We start from the raw sequence: 19,747 nt of genomic DNA on the forward strand, positions 1-19,747 counted from the left end.
CATGCATGAGGCCTTGAGTTCAATCCTCAACAATAAAGAAAGAGGATGTTTCAGGCGTCAACATGCATGAAAATGTACATAAACTAAGAAGAAGAAGGGGGGGGGGAAGCTTAGACATTCACTCTAGAGAATAAGAGACCAAGATTCAAACAGAGTTTTAAAAATCTCATACTAGACGCATTTAACTTAAGATGAATCAACTATTCACATTCAAGATTCACTTTTCAAATGCTATAAAATGAGTAAAAATTACATTTTTATGCATGTACTATTTTTTACATTCCTCAGTTTTTTTCCTGAATGCATTATACATAGAACCGTTCGTTCAAAACCATTGCTATTATGCACTGTAAGGATAAAAGGAGTGTCCAATATAATTTGAACCATGCAATTAAGTGCTGATCTTTTACTTTTAATTCACTCATAGGAGGCGATTTAATTCCTTAGTCATCTCATTTCTGCATATGACCCACCATTCAACTCACCCTCCCTGAATCCTGATATTATCTCTCTTCTCTGGTTCATCCTCTACCATGGTCTTTGTGTACAGCTCTACCTTAGTAACAAACATCCCTTTTTGAATAATCCTTTCTTTTGATAGCCTGAATCTGACTTTCTTTGTTTTTTAACTTTCTATTTATTTATTCTTTGTGTCTTTCACATTATGCATCTCCATCCCATTCATTCCCTGTCCCTATATATCTGCCCTCTGCCCTTGCAACATTGCCCTCCACCAAAATAAAATAAAAGAGAAAAAAATCTCATCATAGAAGCTGTAGGGTGACATAGTGAGTCACACAGTAAACCCTTTTGTCCATAAATCTTTATGTGCAAGTGTTCATTGCAAAGAGTCATTGATCTGGTTTGAGGCCTCTGGTTTCTGCTACACTATCAATACTGGGTCCTTACTGGGACTCCTCTTAGATATCCTGTTTTCCTGTTTTGTGGAGATCCTGCAGCTTTGGGTCTGCAGTACTGGCCCCTTCACGTGTTCCAACAAATCATAGATGGGTAGATGTTGGGGTGAGCCAACTTATAACCCTGGCTCTGGGCCTGGGTAGTTGCAGAGTTGGTTGGCCCGCCAGCTCTCCCATGTCTTCCCTACCAGGGTGAGCTCTCCAGCATTGCCCTTGCTAGTTCATCCCTTGCAGCCAAGAGCAAGGGGCGGGGCCAGTCTCCTGCTTCCACATCCTCAGGGTCCTCTCTCCCAACCCTATACCTTCAGGGCCGGCTCTATTGTGCTGTCCAGGGGAGGTGTAGGGGCCACTCTCCCAAGTGTTGTAGCTGGTGAGGGCAGGAATAGCTCTCCCACCTGCCACAGGTGGGGAGGGGCAGGGGGAGCATCTCTCCCTCACCCACACCACCATATGGCAGATGAGGGGTGGGGCAAGATCTCCCATGCTCACGTTCTCCGGGTGGTTCACCAGCACCCCTGTCAACAGGGTCAGCTCTACTGTGCTGCCCAGGCGAGGTGCAGGGAACCACTTTCCCAAGTGCCACAGGTGGCATGGGCAAGGGAGGGGAGGAGTCTGGCTTTCCATAAATAAAAAAAATACAGCAACAAAGATTTGAACCCTGTCAAGTGTTTTCTAAAGACAGTTACTTCTAACGGAATCATAAGATCTCTCTAGAAGCAGACATCTTGATGTGTGCATGGGACATAAATTCAAACCTTAGGAATCAGCTCTGAATATGACTGAAGGAAGAGATGCAAATCCTTTGTATCTACAGTCATCTTCCAGTCACTTAGCTCCACACATCTTGGCTCTCTGCCATCCTTTCGTGCATTCCCAAGCCTTCCTCGGCCTTTGTTTTCATCAAGCATGCACTGGACCAGAGAGTTTCAGCTCTAGCTCCACCTCACCTACAAGTTCCAAGACCAAGATGCAGTTGCTTTTTCTCCCCAAGAAACACAATGTTGGTCACAATAGATACTACTTTGTTCACGTTGGTATCTTAACCACTTTCATTTATCTACTTACTTATTTAACAGTTTTTAGATTTGTGGGGGATATACACATATGTGGAGGCCAGAGGATAACTTGAAGGAGTTTATGTTCTTCCACCATGTTAAGTCTTGGGGAATGTATTTAGGTTGTCAAGATTGGCAACAGACACTTTTACTTCCATGATGAGCCCTCTTGCTGTCCCAATCAACACCAGGTTTTGAGTGCTTACTATCTGGCAGTCACTAGGCTGAACTTCACGGATACTGACTCATTTAAGTATCATAACAACCATATGAGGTATTGTTATGTTCTTCATTTCATGAATGAGGACATGAAAGAAAGTTAGTGTTTTTCCAAAGGCACACTACCTATAGTGATAGAACTATGTACCCACATAGTCTGTCCCCAGAGTCTGAGCTCTCACATACTTCTGCCCTTAGAAAATTCTTGCTTCATCTGTCTGGAGACTACAGCTAATATTAAATGAAAAACAAACCTTCCTTTCAAGGTTGATACTGTCATGATTTTGAGACCTAAGTCCTAGGATGTTTTCACATTGATTAACTGAGGATGATCACTTAGTCCAGCATTATTATTTCAAAAATTACTTACAGCTCTTTACTCTGGCAGGAAATCAGTAAGAGTCGTCATTGTTTACGTCCTGCTGCTAGAGCACTACACATAGGAGCTATTTCCTGAGTGGGTACTCAATGAGAAAAGACAGGTATTCAATCACCCAGACCCCAGAAAATGTAACTGAAAAATGCAAAGTTGTGTAAGAGGGAGTCATGATGGATATGCAATTAGTATTGAGCATCTCTCCCTTGAATTGAGTTCTGTCTGTTCAATGCCAGAAAGATTCCATCAATTTGTTTATTCAAATAAGCCAACAATTTCCTCAAAGTATAAAATAATTATAAGCAAGCAATTTACTTAGTAACCTGCAAGTATAATATATGCATATAGATGCTCCTGAAATATGATGGGGTTATTTCCCAAGAAACATAGTCTAAGTTGAAAATATCATCAATTAAAAAAAAAAAACAACTAATGTATCCCATTTATCAAACATTGTGTCTTGGCAACAAGGTTAATCTGTAAAGTAACAGTTGTTTGCCCTGGTGATCATGTGATCAAGTGGGATTAATGACTGACTGCCACCTTCCACTATCAGAAGAGAGTATCTAGATGTTGCTAAGTTGGGGAAAGATCAAAATAATTAACAATTTAGAGTGTGATCTCCACTGAATATCCATTGCTTCTGTATAATCCTATATTTGAAAAACTGTAAGTCAAACCATCTCAGGACAAGGACTGCCTATATTTAGTATAAATAGCCATGGTCAACAAAAAATGTTTACTAACCGTCTGCTTGAGCATTTGATAAATTAAAGAAATCTAAAATGTAGTGGCAACAGGGAGCCTCGTGTGTCTTGTTATATGCATGACTTCTTTCATTCACATCATTGGATGACAGAAGAAATAGCCTTGGAGCAGAAGAATATTGTATTAAAGTGTCCAATTACACAGAGAAAGCAAAATCAAAACATGCTCAGACTGGGATCTGGATTTAAGCTCTTACTTAAATTGCTTATTACTCTCTTTGGGAGGTAATTATGAGAGTATCCTGTAGTTAGGCTTCTGGATGTTTCTTCCTGTATCTTGCTCTTGGGATGGTGCTTGACTTCCCACTAGTAGGGTTCAGAAACAGGAGACAGTAGGCAGTTGGCTATGTGATAATATCTAAGGATAGGACAGGTGTGTTTGCCGAGACTATCTGTCCTTTCCACCATGAAATTTCCACTTCATGATTTCTATTGTTCTAAAGTCATCCCTGAAGATGTGCTACTTACATGATTGTATTAACTCGGGAATGGTCATTTACATAGTGACCCAATGTTGGCAGGCAGATATCAAGAATCTGGAGAATATAACACTAGTCAGGTCCATTCTAATAGAGACACTAGGGAAAAGAGAGAGGAAGTAATGGCACCATCTGAGGATGCAGGGCCGAGGATGAGCTCCTCTAGGGAGAGAGACATTTATGGATCCAGAAAACAGTTTCAAAACAAGCCAATGGGAAGGTACCAGGTAACTCAGCTGGCCTAAGGCATGAGGTGGTCCATAGTGTTCCTGTCTACCAGATAATAGAGGAAGAAAGGAGAAACACAAAAAGGTATCCTATTTGCAAAAGTCAACAGCTTCTGGGCAGGGTGATTGGGGGGGGGGCGGGCAGATCCTGAATATAATGGCTAAGAAGATCAAAATCCCCTATGATCAAACCATCCTCCATTTTCCTCTTCACATATTAGTCTTGGGGCTGCAATAACTAATTAACATGAAGTTGGTAGATAAGACAACAGAAATGTTTTTTCTCCCAATCCTGGTGGCTAAAAGCCCCAAGTTGTGAAGTCAGTGGGTAGATGGCATCTCAGGAGCATCAGGGAGAACTGATTGGCTCCAGGCAGTGATACCAGTGATCCCACACTCTTATTAGCTTTCAGACAAATAAGGCCAGTGTTTCCTCTGCTGTGTGTCTGTCTCTCTATGGTTTCCTTTTTATCCCAATCAAGTCTGGAATCATCTCAACTTTTTAAAACATCTATTTGTAATTAAAATTTAATTACACTACTCCCCCCTCCCTTTTGTCCCTCCAAGTTCTCCAGTGTCCCCTTTCTCCCGCTTCTCCCATGTCTCCCCAATCTCACTCTCAGATTGGTGGCCCCCTTTTCTTTAATTATTATTATTGTTACATATATATAGATATATAGTATATGTACAAATATATAAATAGAGCCTGCTTAGTCTGTTTTTTATGTTTATGTATATATGATTTCAGAGCTTACAACTTTGTATTGGATAATTAATCAGTGAGAGGCATGATCTTAACACGACCCATCTTCACACATCCTGTTTACACATAAGGTCATATCCATAGGTACTCAGTGTCAGGATGTCAACAAAACATGTGCAAGGAGAAGACTCACCCCAGGTCTTTACTTGACTAGCAAGGAACTTAATTTATTCTTAGAGATCACTATTACCAGGGCCTTCCCACAACTCAGACAGGATCGCTCGCCAGAGTAGCCACTCAGCCGAAGCAGGTAATTTAGGAAAACATGACAGCTGTGATTATGAAACCAAAGAGCTCCTTGATATTTAAGACCGTATTCTTATTATGTTCAGACCATATTCCTATTACGTTCTTCCATTTGGAGCTTTTCCAGCATCAGCATTTCCATAAAGTTTTCAGAGTTTCGCCCTTGGTGATGATCCAGCACTTGAGCGCAGCAGTGAGGCTTTGGCTGAGAGACACAAAGGATCACTGTTGGGGTTGGGAGTGGCCCTCGGGAGCACAGGAGGAAGAGATGAGCTAATCATAGGGACAAAGGAAGCTGCCCATCCAATCAAAGAGAGTCTTCAAAAGACAGGCTAATGGATTCTTTGTGTTGATGTAGTTAGTTTCAGAGAGGTTCTGAACAGAATTGCAGCCTGGATACTAACTAGATACGTTTAACATGTAAATGTAGTTTTCAGCTTGAGTTTTTGGGTTTTTTTTTTACAGCTACATCCACACCCAAATTCCAAGTAGTGCAAAGAAACTAATTAACAGATCAGTCATTGAATAAATGAAACTCAAGTTATCCGTGGCATCCACTGAAAATGGGCCAACGTTAAGAAGCCTACACACCCACACAAAAACCATAGTGAACTTCTCTACTGCCAGGAGCACTTAAGATGTCAGCCCCTGAGAGCATAAGCTTCGGAATGTGTGTGAACAAAATGGAGATGCCATTGCCATCAGAATTGGCCATTGGCAGTGCAGTTCCATTACACAAATTGGTAAACCTGAAAAGTTTTAGAGGTCTAAGAGGGGAGGAAAACACACAAGTGTTGAAAGTCAGATTAAAAAAAAAAAAGATCTGAAACCATGTGCTGAATAATAATGCCATAGAAACACAGGTTAACCACTAGCCTCCACATTCAGCAAGGCTGACGTATATTACTTTCAATCTACAGACTCATCTAGCTAAGGTCATTGAGAATTAAGTTTGATGCTGCTTGCTCTGCCTGCATTGTCAAAAAGAAAGCAGAAACGCTGAGTGCCTACTACTTGCTGTATAGTGCTTTAAAATCAGGAGTTCGTAAGTAAGCAGGCAAAATTCTTACCCTATGCAAATACTGTGTTAGCAAAATAAGATAGAGTCAGGTTGAAGCTTAGAATTAGGATGTAAGACAATCTGGGAGGAACCTGGCTGTTTTCCCTACTATATAAGTATCTCAAAATTGTAACTTCCATTCTCAGGTAGAGTTCAGATAGCCCAGGCTGGCCTCCAACTCACTGCATAGCAGAGGGTAGCCTTGAACTTCTGATGCTTCTGCTTGTGCCTTCCAAGTTTTGAGATTACCAACAAGCTACAAACTAGCTTAGTGGGTAGACATTTCCTCTCAATTTTAATGGCCTTTTATAGACACTAGAGGAAGAAATACAGAGACGTGATAATGTGGTTGGTAAATTATACAAGAAGACAAAAAAGGTTGACTAGTACAAGGTCAAAAACTTCAAAACATATTTTTACTATTTGGCACTAACAAAAACAAATGCAGAAGGTTGAAAAAGTCATACAACCATGGACAGAAAAGGGGGAAATAAGACACACAATGTGACCATAACAGAGCCTTACAGGGATGGAGAGATGGCTCAGTGGTTAAGAGCATTGGCTGCTCTTGCAGAGGACCCATGCTCAATTCCCAGGTGTTGTAATTTCCTTGGAGAATCATTGGTTCTTACAAGTATTAAAGGCAGAGTTCAATTTTTCAGAGCTGGAGATGGGGCTCAGTTGGTAGAATACTTGCCTAGCATGAATGAAATTCCCAGTGTCACATCAACCAGATATAGTGTTGTATATCTCTAATACTAGCACCCAGTAGGTGAAGGCAGTAGTATCAGAAGTTCAAAGTCATCCTCCACTGTTAAGAAAGCTTAAAACTAGCCTGGGCTACATGAGATCCTACATCCCCTACCCCCACCAAAAGAAAGAAAAAAACTGACTTTCAAATAATCTTAAAATAGTGTTTAAATATCAAGCAAATACATAATCCAATAGTGTTTTATATAAAAATTGGCCCATGGGAAACAATCAGCATCAAGTTTCTGTGCTCCTCTTGATCTCCAAGCACATATTTGACATTCTTGAAACTGGATTATCACGAGTAAAGAAAGCTATATCTGTGATCTGGTAATGTTGATCTCAATAAAGTTGTTCCTGGCAGGACCTGATAATGCACACTTATAATCCCAGCACTCAGCAAGAAAGAGAGGCAGCCTCCTGAAAGTTCAAAGCCATTCTGGTCTGCGCTGCACATTTCAGAGAAACAGAGGCCACAGAGCAAGATCCTGTCTTACAAACAAACCAAAATAACGAAATGAGCCAGTCCCCAGACCATGAGCGGAATGGTGGGTGGCAACCAGGGCTTCAGCCCAAGCATGCTCTGCTCCTTTCACAGCAGCTTCAGCTCAGCAGATGCATTTGGTGTCGGAGTCCATGAGCATGCATTCAGCTCTGCATACTAACAGAGAGCCGAGCCCATAACTTGTGATACAACAACTAATTTTGATACACTCTAAGTTTTGTGAATTTATTTAAGTTTGTTATGAAGAACACAGGTATATTAGCTATTGGTAAAAACCAAACATTCTAAAGAAAAATAATTATTGTTTGGCTTTCAAGTTTCTAGGTCAATTTATTTGAAGAAAATCCTGAGGTTCCAAGATGAGCTGCTAAAATCATGGACCATTTGCACCTACTTACTGGTGTGAATTGGGATTGTTTTCAGTATCATGTAAGTGATACAAAATGCAAAAATAAAATTGAACTTTGAGTCTCCATCTGTAATCTACATAGCACAGAGTATACATGAGTTTATTAAGATAGGGTATGTCTCATGAGTTTGTTTTCATAGTAAGTAAATACTACAAATACAAACCTTTAAAATAGTGTTTCAAAGGTAACACTGCTCTTATCTCTTTTACACACGAACAGTTTTACATGATATTGACTTAGAAAATGCTTTTTTAAAGAAAGCTACTGTACAATCCTGGGGAAGGCTTATTTTCCAGAAGCAGAAAGTTACTGTAAATATTCATGAATTTAGACTGTCATTACTGGCTATAAGCAATTCCAAAATGTCTGCTCCAACCGTCCTTAGCATGGCTTTGAAGACCTGACATCATTTCCATACTGTACACAGCTCTGATCTCAAGTCCAGGTTTCCAGTGCACTAGCCACAATGACCACCTTGGTGCCTCTTGCCTACCTTGTCACTGTCCAACATTTTTCTGATATCTCTACTTGCGTCAGTAAACTTGTTACTCCAATTGTGTCAGTAGACTACTTCCTATGTTCAGAGCCTCCTTAGAGATAGAAACCCTCTTCCTCTCTCTTTCTCTCTCTCTGTCTCTCTGTCTGTCTCTGTCTGTCTCTGTCTCTCTCTATTTCTTCCTCCCCTCCTCCTCTTTTCCTTCCTTCTTTTTATTGTTTTGTTTCGCTTTGGAGACATCATCTTATTATGTAATCCAAGCTCCAGAATCTTCTACCTCCCAAATGAAGATTCCAGATGTGCACCACCATGCTTGCGTCTTGTTTTTCTTTCAGCCATTTTTTCTCTTCCACATCATAATGGCAGCTCCTAGTACTAATGCAGAATCATTGAAGGTTTAATTCTGAATGAATAAACAAACAAGTGACTGCATGAATGAATGAGCAGGATGCTCAGCCAAGTGTGAGGAGTGGCTGGGTGGTGGCTGCACATGCTTTTAATCCTAGCAGAGGCAGGCAGATCTCTGTGAGTTCGAGGCCAGCCTGGTCTGTAGAGCAAGATCCAGGACAGCCAGGGCTGTTACAGAGAAAACCTGTGTCGAAAAACCGAAAGATAAAAAGCATTAGGAGTGAAAGTGGGAACTGAGGAACTTATCAGGAACTGTCAATAGCTTTACTGTTCTCCCCTCCCCCGTCTTTTGTCTCCTCAATTTACACCTCCTGTTCCTTTCTCCAGGTGTGTATCTTGCATTTGCTGGTCAGTGTTCACACCACCAAAAACCCGCAGCAGGCTCAGCATGGCCTGACTGCCCACTCCTCTTCTTCTGTCCTCTACCTCCAGGTTCAGATTCCCCAGGGAGATGAAGGGCAGGCTCAGCCTAGCCTCTAGGCTGACTTTGTCACTTCGTCAACAGAAGTGACATGGGGTTGATATCACACGGACTCAGCCAGCTTTTGAGGGCCACCCCTTCACCAGGCATAGCTTCAGATACTAATGGCAACGGAGTGGGACTTCCACTAGCCACCAACTGTGCATAGCAAAACTAAAAAAGACTAAGGAAGGCATTCCAGATAGGCCCATTCTAACATTAACAAACACTTGGATGACATGAAGTTGAATATATCATGTATCTTTTTCCACTTCCTGTCACATTTTGTAATTCAGATTCATTCAACTGTAATTTACCAAAACCTCAAATTTGCTTTAAAAAAAACAAAACAAAACTTGAAACATAGTAGCTCACAGAACTGAACAGGACAGATGTGTTCTGGATGCAAACAAGGATTGATCCTGAGCTTTGGATTTTTTTTTTTTTGTCTTTGCTTTGTCTTTATCATTCTCAACTCGATCTCCTCAGTGTTCTCACCATTTCAAATGGCTGCCAGAAGCTCTGGTGTCTCTATCCCCAGGCATTCAAGCCATCCTACAAAAGTGCCACTGAACAAACTCAAGCTTATGTTGAGTCAATTACACCTGATAAAGAAATGCAGTGTGATGGTGGCTGCAGCCTCAGCCTACAGTGAGGAATACAGTGAACTATCCCAGGTTCCTACGAGCTGAGACTACATGAGAAGAGGGTCTATTAACATGAGATGCAGTTCCTAAGCAGAAAATCAAAAGGGTTCCATTATACCTGGCATCTTACTCAACTAGTGATGGCTGGAAATGATTCCTTATACATCCATAAAACATCCTGATCTCTGGATTTTTGCTTTGCTGACGTTAATAAAAATAGATATTGACTACCAAAACAAAACACTTTTTCACTGGCCTGTAGATAAAGTATCATAAAGTTAATGTTCATGCTATACCCTTTACTTTCAGCTGAATTAACTTGCCTACCAATCAATTCTTAGTGAAGCTTCACAAAATCCTACTCACTAGACATGTACATTAAGAGACGTGAACATCTAATCAATTAATATTTGCTGGTTAATGCTTTGACATTTGCAAAGGCTGGAGCACATCTGCGTGAAACTCTAAGATAAAATTAAGAAGGGAATCAAGAAGACTTGGTGGCAAAGAAATCAGCTGGATCCGAGGTGCCTTCGTCAACAATGCTCAGACGTCCCATCCCATTCGCTGTCTGTGGTCTCTGAAAACTCACGGAGAGATCACTCTATCTGCCATCCCCCACACAGCTCCAGGGTATAGATCATGTGACTGGCGAAATAAGTCATCGTAAGACAGGCTGTCAAGGCATCTCGTGCTACTGTGCTTAGGCACATGGAAGCTTCAGACTCTGGTTTGTGTGGTGTTGTGTCTATTTCTACAATACAATCTCTGTTTTCAAAGAACAGATAGCAATTATTAGAGAGAGAGAAAGATATGTCATCGTGCAAGGCTGCTTAGAATAGAGTCCCAAAAATTGTACTTATTCCTTATATGTCCATTGTAGCACCAGAAAATAAAAACTGAAGATACTAATAGTAGCTCTCTGCCGGGGCCATTATGGAGGCTAAATGAGTTAATTCACATGAAGCTCTTAAAAACTTGGGAAAGAAAAAAAAAAAAAGAATCCAAGAATTGTTGACTATTATTGCTCTTCTCTGAGTCTCTCTCTCCACTTCTCCTTCTCCCTCCTCTCCTTCCTTCTCTCTCCCACCCTAGCGCTCTCTCTCTCTCTCCTTTATTTTCACATTAAGAAATGCTATTAAATCGCTTTATGGCACCTCATTTCTCTGTAATGCACACTGCAAACTGGCCCAGCCATGACAGAGATACAATCACCAAAGAGATGCCTTTGACAGAGATGGAGTAGCTGACAAGCTACTAAACACAATGTTAAATTGTTTGTTATTGTTGAGGAGTGGGAAGCTTCTCTTTTAAAAGACTCCCAAGTTTAAAGCCAACATGATTAATATTCAGAGCAGACAGACTGGTGTATATAGCCAGAAACACTGAGGTCAGCCTGGATAATGGGAGGCCATGCTCATCCCGAGCCTGTGGTGACACATACTTACATCCCTGCCGAGTCTGGGCACCTCAGGCTTGTCAGAGAGAGGTGTGTCCACACAGCTGTAAAGATGTGAACCTTACAAATGAGCATCATGTAGTCATAAGCATCCGGATGAGTCACAGCCTGCTTTATGGGTGTAGCTCATCTTCAAAGAAAGATTGAACTGACCATAAACATCAGATCATGGAACATAAGCTTTTCCAAAGGCTCCCCATAAAATATACAATAAAAATAAATAGAGCTATCTCTGAAAATTCAAAGTCTCACACGGATTTATTGAGAATCATATGCATCATTTCTCATCTTTTGGACAGTGTACCACAGAACTAAACTTATTTTTAAAATGTTGATAAGCCATTTTTGTTGTTATACATGACCGATTATAGACGATAGCCCCCATAGAGCATAGAAAGTGAAAAGATGTTAAAATCTCTACATTTTTACTGTTTTCTGATTTTTCCTTTGACTACCCAAAATTTTGTGGATCCACATCAGTTCATAGACCGTCTGTATATAATCGGACATGACTTTTAAGTAAGGCAAATACTTGGAGTAGCCAAAATGTCAAATGAGTTCAAGATGGAAACAAAATACAAAGTTCAACATTCACATTTCTACATGTCTGGCATATTCTAAATTGTTTTGTTGGTGTTATAATCATAACTTGGGATTGAACCTAATGTCTGCTGCATGATAAGCCAGCACTCTACCCCTGAGCTACACTCTTTTACTTCCTATTTTGAGACAGGGTCTCACCAGCCTGTTCTTGAACTCACACTGTAGCCCGGGCAGGCTTTGAATTTATGGTCCTCTTGCTTCAACCTCTCTACGCCAGATATATTTTTTTAACTAGACATTAAAAATTACTTTTTCTTTCCCTTCCATTCTCCTCTCTTATCTTTTCCTCTTTTCTCCTTTCCTTTTTCTCTTTCTTTCACTCTCTTTCTTCTTTGTTTAGATCAGTGAGGGTCTCACTTTGTTGTCCTGGCTGGTGTCACCCTCATGAGCTTCCTAAGTCAGCTTTCTGAGTGCTGGTATCACAGGGATGTGCCAATGCCCAGCCTGAAAGTCATTTTCACCAAATATATAAATTAGGCCTTTGCTCTGATTTTATTGTATCTATTAATTCCCAGCATCATCCAGGTTTCCTTGGGAATTTAGAACAAACACAGGAGGCAGGTCTCTGTGCCCTGGGAGTTTGCATTCCGCCTGGAAGTTATCGAATGAGCAAATAACAACAAACATCATAAGGCAGACAATAATTTACTTGGCTTTTTAATAGAAACCACTATTATTCAGGATCAGAGTCGAGGAGCAAGGACAAATCTGGCAAAATTTAGCAACTATGTATAGTTAAAAAATGTTAACCTGAATGGACATTAATGGGCTTATAGGCACAGAGGAAAGGACATCATGAATGAAGTCTCTAGGTGTGGGGGGCCAATGACTCAGATTGACCTAAACAATAGTCAAATCATGAGATTAGCACAGACACAAGAAATTAACTCTTAGAAAAATAGCCAGGTTGCTTTGATAAAAATAAAAACACAAATCAAGGGTAATTCTTGGATTTTAAACTTGGGCAACCTAGAAAAGTTCCTTATCAAAGATGCAGAAAAATAAAAGTTCACACACAAGAGGAGTTTTGCTAAACTGGACATGATGGCAAATGCCTGTAATCCCAGCATTTAGGAGTCTGTAAAGTGATCTTGAATTCCAAGCTAGCCTGGACCACATAGAGAATATGAAGGTAGCTGAGGTAACATGGTGAAACCCTGACTCAAAAGAAAAAAAGAAAAAAAGGAAGGAAGGAAGGAAGGAAGGAAGAAAGAAAGAAAGAAAGAAAGAAAGAAAGAAAGAAAGAAAGAAAGAAAGAAAGAAAGAAAGAAAGAAAGAAAGAAAGAAAGGTAGGTTTTGTTGGGAGGTCCCACAGTTGAAATGTGTGTGTGTGTGTGTGTGTGTGTGTGTGTGTGTGTGTGTGTGTGAGAGAGAGAGAGAGAGAGAGAGAGAGAGAGAGAGAGAGAGAGAGAGAGAGAGAGAGGGAGATACACAGATGAGGTAATATTGAGGAGTAGATGTTGGGGGAATTGTATAGAAATTGTAGCATGGCAATTATCCTTTAGCAGCTTGCTCAATGCTGTCCAAATCTTCTTTCTATCTCCCACCACCAACACTAAACAGAAGAACCCGTTCTATGAGCTGTGTCCTAAACCTCTGAATTTTCACCCAGGTTCCTCAATCAACATTGTTCACTGCTAACAATGTCATGATAAATCCAGCTATATTCTCCAAATATCTTCCCCTTCCAGTACTTACACAGTCCAATCACGCACTAGATATGCTCGATTCAGGGTTTTCCCAAGTGCAACATCACATATTACATATGGTATTATTCCATGTATGTGCATGGGAACATCAGAAAAGTCCATTGTTTTTAGACTTCCTTTCAGCTCATTATCTGATGAGCTTTAACAGTTTATGTTGAAGCCACTTCAAATACCTCTGTTATCAAAATCTAAAATTACATGCCAAAGATAATGAACATAGTAGTCTTTAAGATTATTTTGTAGTTTTTCAATCATGGTCAAATTATTTGAATCTTTATTAGCTGTCCATAAGAACAAGAGGTGAAAGCCCCAGAGAAGTGGGAGTGGGAGATTTAATAAATAAGTAACAAGACATGAGAGGAAGTGCCACATACATGAACCACAGGTGAAGCATCTTAGCAAGTGCCATTTCCCTCTGTTTTCATAGACTCTTAGACTAGTGAAGAATATCTTAAAGCTTCCTTCCTTCCTTCCTTCCTTCCTTCCTTCCTTCCTTCCTTCCTTCCTTCCTTCCTTCCTTCCTTCCTTCCTTTCTCTTTTTGACAAGAGCTCAGGTATCTCAGGCTGCCTGGCCTCAAACTTCCTATGGGACTGAGGAAGACACTGAATTTCTGCTCCTCCTTGCCTCCACCCTGGTACTGGGATTTCAGGCATGAGCCACACCACACCTGGAGTCTACAACACTAGAGAACAAAATGAGGGGTTCGTACATGTCACACAAACACCCCATCAACCGAGCTCCACTCCCCTAAGAGATTTCTTAGGAAGACATGTTTGGGGCAGACCCGGGGTGGGGTGGGGGGAGTCTCTTGGAAAGTCTTTCTTCCTGTATTCTGCTCCCAATTGAGACAGGAATTCAGGCTTTGCATTTGAGTATTTTTTAAAAGATAACCTTCAGACCTTAACAGACTCCGGAGACTGAGACTGACCCGCTCTTTTCCCTGAAGAAAATCCAAAAGGTTATTAAAAAGAAAAGGCCATAAAAATGGCAACAGAATCTTAAGATCATTTTTACCATGTAGGGCTGATTCTCTCATTACAAATGGATAAATTCAGCCAAGCTCATCTGTTATACCCACTTGCTTAACCTCACTAGGCCTTTGCTCCTCCTGTTGCGTTCTGTGCTCTTAAACTCATGTCTGGTCCCATCGCTCTACAATTCCACACATATTCTACCAACATCTCGTGTCACACAGGTTCATGATGTCTGACATATAATTCAAGTTCTAGCCAAGATGACAATTTAGGAACCTTATGGGACTCTATGGCTTGATGGTAGCTCCTTAAACTTGGGGAAGTTACCTTTCAAAGTGTTCGTTGAACATTTGATCAATTCACACGCATAACACAATTGATGAAAATAAAGCAAATACTAATTCTTCAGAATTAAACAACCAAAAAAAGAGAGAAATGTACTTAATAACCTAAAAAGGGCAGTTTTGGCCAACGATACAATCCTGTGTAGACCTGGGTGAAATTTATTTCTATGTATGTCTGTTTTATCTTAGGTCAATATCTGTGTTCAGGTCAGGTTTCCATGATGTTTGTTTGCACAGAGGGAAGAAATACACAGGGAAATATATGTACTGTTCAACTTCTGGAAGACTTTTAAAAGCTAAAAACATATTGTAAACATGAGGTAAATTCCTTTTCTTTCTATATAGTTGGGGGCAAAATACAGGAATAAAGGGTAGTAATGATTTCCAGAGGAGTTGGTTGGTTGGTTGGTTGGCCTTAATCCCTGGGAAACCGGATTGCAGATTAAATCATTGAAATGTATTCTTACCCGTGTCGTACCAAATAAACACTGCAAATAGACTGTATTTCCCTGTGACTCATAGTCCCTGCTATGGAGGGCCTGGTGTTCAGCTCTGATCATCTACTGTCCATGGAACCTGCTGGGTGGCAGTTCAGTGTGGAGATGGCAATGAGTCAGGAGAGGAGTGAAGCCTGTAACAGCAAAGCAAGAAAGGGCAGCGCCTTAAGTCCTGTCCATGCCGACCGGACAAACCGCACTGGGAAGATGCTTGGCCACACCCTGAGAGCTGTCCTGCTTGTACCTGGCGTGGTCATTTTCCCAGGCTGCTCTCCCGAGTGCCGGAGCACATTGCACTGGTTGCACTTGCCTGCTTGCTACCTTTCTCTTGGCTGTTGGCAGTACTTCTTCACCAGGACAGACAGAAACCCAGGAGCACCATTTACAGAGGGTCTCTCTCCCCAGCTCCACACACTTCACTTTGCGCATATCTTACAACTGATTTCTATTCACCCAAAAGAGTCTTTCAAATTCCATGATGTCCTCGTCTATCCACATCTAAGTTGGGTAGAGTGGCTTTGAATGATGAGTAGTCCTCCACCGGCATTACCATTTCATACCGAGTAAGTGTCGATAAAGGAGGAAGCATTAGGCTCGGGACCATGTCTGAGGTGGACAGACTTGCCTTCAGCCCAGCCCGGATGATGATAAACTCTGGCTTCACTATTTCAGACTCTTGAATCTGGAAAACAGCTCAGCTGAAATTTCTATACAGAGAGTAATGTGAGGCTTGGCTAAAAGCAACGCTGCCCTTGAGAGAAAAAAAAAATAAAAAATAAATGATGCAGGGTTTTAAACAAGGCTAATTTAAAAACCTGAATCAAAGATAAATCAAGTCTCTGAACTTAGAGAAACAACATCCAAACCCGAGGTCCTTGCAGCCCCCCAGTGGGGGAGGATCCACTTCCCTGCCTACCAGGAACAGAAGCCTGAGGCAGCCCTGAGGACTCTTCCATGAACCTGCTCTGGCTGGGGTAATGCAGACACAGCTCTTGAGAAGAACATTAAACAAAACTGGTCCCTGTACCTGAGAAAAAGTATCTATGGGATCTGGTATTTGTGTGTGTGTGTGTGTGTGTGTGTGTGTGTGTGTGTGTGTGTGTGTGTGTTTCAAACTGGAGAAAGCTTTTATGATGTCTCTTGATGAAATATAACCACCCTCTCATTCTAAGCAGCCCCTAAATCCTCAAATGTGTGTAAATGGAAAACATGCTGTGGGTCTTTATTCCACTGAGCAGCAAGGAATAAATCAGAACTCCCCCTTCTCTGCTAACCCCCCTTTCTGTCTCTCCCCTGATACCTCACAGATGTGGAGCATTAGAGAGAAGAGCAGAGATGCTTTATGAAATTAATATGTGGAAACTGCTTATTTACCATAAATGCCTAGCCCAGGGCTTTCTCTACAGTGGCCTGTCAAGATATTAAGCTGATTTCTTGCCTTCTGCCTACCAAAAAGTCTTCCTCTATTTCTGTGGGATAAGAGGGTCCCCTTGGCCTGCCCCCATACGAGAGAGGCAGTTGTTGGTGGCTTGGTATTTACGTCAGAAGTAAAGGGGGCTACAATTTAGTGGTAAACAAAACATTTCATCGATGATATATGAAATGTGTAAATCACTTTAGGATCCTGCTGGGTTCAAAAATCCTCAATAAACACCCTTCATTAGTATAATTGATAGTGAACTGGATGCTGGAGACCCGATAGATGAATACAAACGCTAGAACTTGCCTTGGAGTTCATTCATATCTAAAAATATGTAGAAGATATACCACAGCGCTCATGAAAGGCTCTTAACTGATTTTAATAGCAGTCATTACATGAGAAAACGAGACTTCCCCTTGTAACAGAGATGAACTGGGAAGAAACAAAGGAGGAGAGGTAACTAGTGCAGCACCCCAGTGCCCTGCCAGAATTACTGCTCATCATTCTTGCTTTCAGCAGTTAGCTGGCTCCTTTTGTCAAAGGCTACCACCATCTAATGAAACAATTAGGGCTTGACAGTTTAAATATGCTATTTTGTTCTTTTCAAGCCTAAGTGCCAGCCACTAAGACAAACTATACCACCACCTTCCTATCAGCACAGCCATTGTTATCCCAGATAGAATGCCCTAAAAATAAAATCCATTTTGTATGTGAAGCTTCATCAAGTCAGGTCATGTCTGTTCCTTAGGGCAGACTGCAGTGTACTAATTTCATTGTGCTATTTTTAAACGTGGCCTCCTTGGATCTTTAAGTGTGTCCTACATAGCTCAACAGGGCCTCAAGTTAATGTTTGGGGCTTTCTTGCTAATCACCTCTGCCCACCCTGCCCCCGGTCACCTCTGCAGGCCTATATAGTTACACAAAATCGGCACAGTAATGATGGGTATGGTCAGACTCCGATGAGCGTCACCTACTGAGCACCATGCAACCCATGAGCTAGTGGGTTATCTAACGGGAGTCGGTTTCTCAAATTCATTATTAAAATTACTCCAGCTTTCTAAAAAAAGGGGGTAGCACACACAAAAAAAAAAGATAATAGCTTTCTGGATGTGTTAGTCAGAGTTCTCTAGAGAAGCAGTACCTAGTGAATGAATGTTCATTACAAAAGGCCATTTATTGGATTGGCTTATGTGGTCTGTGCTGGGTAACCCAACAATAACTGTCTGCACACTGCTCAGTCCATGGAGCTGGATGCCTCAGGCATCCCAGTCAAGTGATGAAAGCCTAGGGGCTTTATGGAGAGCCCATGTCGGGATGGAGAAACTGAGTTCTCATGTCAGTGAAGGATGGTAGGAGTAGTCCCAGAAGAGGGGTGAATGTGCTCTCCAGCAAGAGAAAATAGGCAAAAAGCAACCTTCTTTCCCTCATATCTCCACCTATCTGGGCTGCTGCTGAGAGATGTCATCCATTCCTGGGGGAGAGTCTTACCCTCAGTTAATGCTTACAGAAAACATCCTTTCCAAACTGCCTAGAGATGGGGAACTTAGTCGACTCCATATAATATCAAGTTGATGACCAAGACTAACCAGTGCACTAAGATACCATCATGAGCCATTTTCAATCTCTCTAGCCACTTCTGTTCTGCCTCTTGTATAACACACTTCTTTTAGTTGTAAAGTAAACACAGACCCTTAGATGCATGAAGTTTGAAGAAAAGCATATCATTAAAAGCTACTCTTCTATTCATGACAAACAAGCCAACTCAAATGTGATGCAGATACACAGTAACTCTCTTCTTATCTGGTTTCATTTTCCACAGTCGCAGTTACTATAAAAATGTTATGTAACAAATTCCAGAAGTAAACAATTCATAGAATTTAATTCCCTCTGTGTTTTGAGAAGCATGATAAAATCTGTTTCCAAACTGCTCTGTAACACCCACAGATGTGAGTCATCTCTTTGTCCATCCATTCCATGTTGTACCTACTGCCCGCTCATTAGTAACCTGGTAACAACTTGGGCTGTCAGGACTTGTGTTCAAGTAGCCCTTATTTAACTTAAAACACAGTGGCCCCAAAGCACAGGAGCACAGATGACAAGAATATACCAGGCATAAAACATGATGACAGGTTCACAGGAAAGAGAATATCATATGTATAGGCATCGTATATACAGTCTCTAATAGTGACCATCCATTGTGGGTCTTGGAAAGTGTTCCCCTATGTGTAAGAGGAGACTACTGAATCATGGACTCTCAAACAACACTGTGTCAAAAAGGTTTCTCCTAGCTCCTCAGTGCTCTTCTTCCCTGTTCAAGCTACCATGTCAGAAAGGCTCTCTTCCTAGGGGTCCCTCAACAGTCTCAAGGTAACAATTATACAGCCAAGTCGTTCTAACAAGGACATCTCCTTCATCCAAATCATTACAGCTAGAATCCCCAGTTGAGTCATTATAATGGTTTGATGTAGGTGCCCATCCCTGAACTTACAGTATGGCCAGAGGAATGGAAATGTCTGGCTTCTTGCACTTAATTTTGTTATAGGCTTACTAATGTAGCAAGAAATTTAGATCTGTCCTATATAAACCCCATGGGTAGGAGAAAGAAAACATGGCCCATCAGAGATCACTGACGTTGAGGAAAACATACAGAGTATGAAAAAAATAGATATTCACCACAAAGACCTGTGTCACCACACACAAAAATTAATATTCTTTAAATTTCTCTTATTTATTTAGATAAGAATCAGAGATACAGACTTCACACTGGAAGAAACGGAAGGATTCAAAGGTTTTTCTTTTTCACACATTTGGTTGTTTGTACTAATTGTAAGAGTTTAATATTTCCTCATCTAAGATTTAGATATTGTCAAGAAATGCCAGTAACAGGAAAAAATAAGGAAATAATACCTGATCAAGAGCAGGCAAATACTCAGAATGTTGTCACTGGGACAGAGC

The sequence above is a fragment of the Peromyscus maniculatus genome, chromosome 13, assembly GCF_049852395.1.
Source record: "Peromyscus maniculatus bairdii isolate BWxNUB_F1_BW_parent chromosome 13, HU_Pman_BW_mat_3.1, whole genome shotgun sequence".
Taxonomy (NCBI): domain Eukaryota; kingdom Metazoa; phylum Chordata; class Mammalia; order Rodentia; family Cricetidae; genus Peromyscus; species Peromyscus maniculatus.